The 3,469-nt window shown below is 32.8% G+C and overlaps 1 long non-coding RNA gene across 1 annotated transcript; it reads right to left on the reverse strand.

Annotated features, from left to right (window-relative positions):
• Positions 1–2,100: 2,100 nt before the first annotated feature.
• On the reverse strand, positions 2,101–3,469 carry LOC105349003 (uncharacterized). The gene is made up of 3 exons (XR_010711596.1): positions 2,941–3,469; positions 2,640–2,862; positions 2,101–2,498 (listed from the first exon to the last, which is right to left on the reverse strand). It is a non-coding gene; the product is annotated as an uncharacterized lncRNA (long non-coding RNA).

Here is a 3,469-nt window from a genome sequence, read left to right on the forward strand (position 1 = left end):
GTTAATGTTCATGTTGTCCGGTTTAATTGGAATGAGGCTTGGGGTGAATTACATTGTAAAGAAATGCATTACATAACCATTTTTCATGAATTACCATTATTAAATTTTCTTGAAATAATGCATTACATTACCATTACATGAGTAAAATAATGCATTACCATTACCATTACTTTGTGAAAAGTCAATAAGTTTTAAAAAAGTAATTTAAAATCCAAATAAAGAGTTTTTGTAGATGTTTCATAAATAAAACATGCTTAAACATATTGACAGGTTCATGTTCAATATCAGGTTCAAATTTAATGACTTATACAAGATTCCTGTTGCACTTGTAGTGCTCAAAGTAAGGTTAGTCCCGTAACATTTACACGCTAATTGCGGAGTTGCCAATCTCTGTTATTAATGTCTCTGATTTTCGGAGAATGATTTTTAATGAACGGAGCGGTTGTATCGTAATTCGTGTAGGTGATGTAAAAAAGTAGTAAGTGGCGAACGGATTTATTTTTACCTATTAATTTTGCATGAATCGCTGCAAGAAAATCGTGTCAGATAAGTCGGTCTAAAAAATCAAAATGGCGACCGTGACAAACCTTTTTATTGCTAGAGTACTTGGAATCTTATTGTAAAAAGAAATATTTCTAACGTCAGGTGCCTGTCTTTGTTATCGTTATACAAATATTAACTTTGTTTGTTAATTCAGCAGTTTGAGAGTTTTCGAGGTTTTCATAAACCTTGTATAACGGATACCGTCCGACTTGTGGATATTCTCTTGGATCACAAAATTGAATAAATCTAATGATTTAATTATCTTCCTTGATATAGTTGTTTTGATTTTCCCGGTTAGTAGAAATTTTTAAAATTTTTCCTTGGGCTCTTATTTTACATAAAATACCGTTGTGTCAATTTTTACAATTATGAAGGCCGGGATTGAGTAAAAATTAGGCAAAGAACAAAGTATCAGACAATTGCAAAAAAGCCTAATAAACATAGATTGAAGTAACTAATTCAAACTCATAATTTTTGGAAGCATATTCGAGGAAATCAAGTACAATTACAAATTCAAACTTTCAAGACCCCGTTTTTCAGTACTTTGATTTTCTTTTGAAATTTCTTTCTTTCATTTTTGAATAATGAAACATAAATTTATGGATCAAAAACATTCGTTTCGGGAAAGGACCAATAGGAATTGGAAAGTAATCGTGAGGATGTTATTAACATGTTTGCATTTCAATTGCAGGCGCTAAGTCATTACATACTGTTCCCACTGAGTGAGCACAATTTTAAATGCGGGAAACTTGTCTTTGTTTACTTGGGAGAGGTAGTTTTGTTGTAAATTCAATTTAGACATGGATTTCTTTTACAAAGTACAGAGATACACGTACGTTATCATACACACAAACACACGCGCACGCATAATAAATTTTTTATATGCTATTCTATTAATCGTTTTTAATTAAATGCGGCAAACGTCCAAACGTGAGTCATGCAGGTCTGCATTTGAAGGATACCTTTACAGCTAAAGGAACATAGTATCTAATTCAATTTATTAGATCTTTAATACCATTTAAATGTACATATTTGGAATAAGTGTTTGAAGTATGTCAGTGAAATAAATTTCCTTGAGCTGTAAAAATGAAGGATTTTTTAAAAGTTCTCTGGTAAGATGTAGCTCTGATGTGATTAAAACACCGATTTTTAAGTAATGGTGTACTGGGATTTATTCCTTTAAACAATAAGCATACGATAATTAAATGAAAAACAAATGTAACAAATATTTCAAAAAATCACACACAGTAACGTTTATGTTACATAAAGTAAAAAATTATCAAGTAGAAAATAACGATGAGTGATGAAACATATTTTGATGTTATTTCATCGTTTATCTCTTAATGATGCGAGATGCAAGTCATTGCTAACCGTCTTCTGTTTTCAATCCAAATATTCAGTATGATTATCTTTGTAGAGAGTCTGGACATGCTCATGCAAGTTGATGTACATGTAAACCAAAATATTCAACATTAGTAGCTAATGTTAAAACATGTTCGTCAGCTTCTCCAATCTGCCTAGGACTTTGTTGTGATGTCAGCCAGATTGGAACAGCCATTGTCGCTCCGCCACAAGTTGCAGGGCAAGAGTCCTTATTATCCAGATATCCTTCACAAATGTATATATTAGACCCATAAGGTTGATTTGATGATAATGTTGTCACACATGAAGAATCAATTGGGCCTGCTTGTCTAAGGTCATTAGCATCAAGGTATCCATCAAAGGTATTCATATAGGTGGCTTCATCTGAGGATACAGACTCACTGGATACTGGGCATTTCTCACATGTGTTGACATAAATAATTTCATTCGACTTTATAGATTTGGTTGTTAAAGATTTGTTCATTTCAACCACTCGCTGGACTGTCGTTTCATTTTCCCCAATATTGCTTCCCGTTTGGGTCTCGCTAAAACCAAGATTGTTACAACCGACTTGGGAAACGCACAAACTGTCTCTGTTTAAAATAAAGACACTTGTTAGCAAAAAACCATTGATGAGCATTATCATTCGGAATATATCTCTGTAAAATAATGAAGTGGTTGTTTTTCTTTCGTATAAAATCAAAGTATTATGCCTCTTTCAACTTAAGCCATACTTTGTTTGCAGTTCATTTCTGCGTCTTACAGAAAAGATCAAAATAGTAACAATGGTGGTGAGAAAGAGAAATCCGCTGATGTCACCCAGTCCAAAGAGGAGATAATCGGGAAGATGATTGGTGCCCACCACTAACTGTTGGGATTCAGAGTTTATTTGTTCTGTTGTAGAAACATTGGTCGCATCTACATAAAGTGCCTTTCTGATTTCTTCCGGAGTCAACACTAAATTGAAAAAAATAATATTTTTGATATTGTGTTCGTATACTATTTTGCTTAAAAAATATCAACATAATGACGTACCTGAAGCGTTGGATACGATCCTCAAGCCTCCCTCACAACACCGCTTTCCGCCTTGTTTGTAGCCAAATGGACTTACAATTCGCGTGAAAAATAAAGCATTCTGGTAGAATTTAGAACAATTGGAGTCATCAATTATAATATCATCATGGCGTGCTACATTTAACACACCACATTTTTCACACGAGTTTACACTAGAACAGTCGATAACTGTATTCAGTTTGATCATCTTGCAATGCATAATATTTGAATTATTAACATCAATAATATATATGTAAAACATCAGGAAGTGATCGAAATTTATTTATTTGCGAACTTCCCATTCTCAATACACATTAATGCACTTTCAAATGATGCATCAAATTCAGATCACTTTTATTTAGAGTAATATCTTATCCGTTTTTGAACAGGGATTACTTTTCAAAATTACCGAAAACGAACAAAGTATTTCATTATGGAATTTTATTACGGTGTACACATAAAATAAGACCAAAAATCCTACAATATTTTGTTTGATTTCTTTCCTGGAGCC

Source organism: Magallana gigas, chromosome 3 (genome assembly GCF_963853765.1).
Source record: "Magallana gigas chromosome 3, xbMagGiga1.1, whole genome shotgun sequence".
In the NCBI taxonomy this organism is placed as follows: Eukaryota; Metazoa; Mollusca; class Bivalvia; order Ostreida; family Ostreidae; genus Magallana; species Magallana gigas.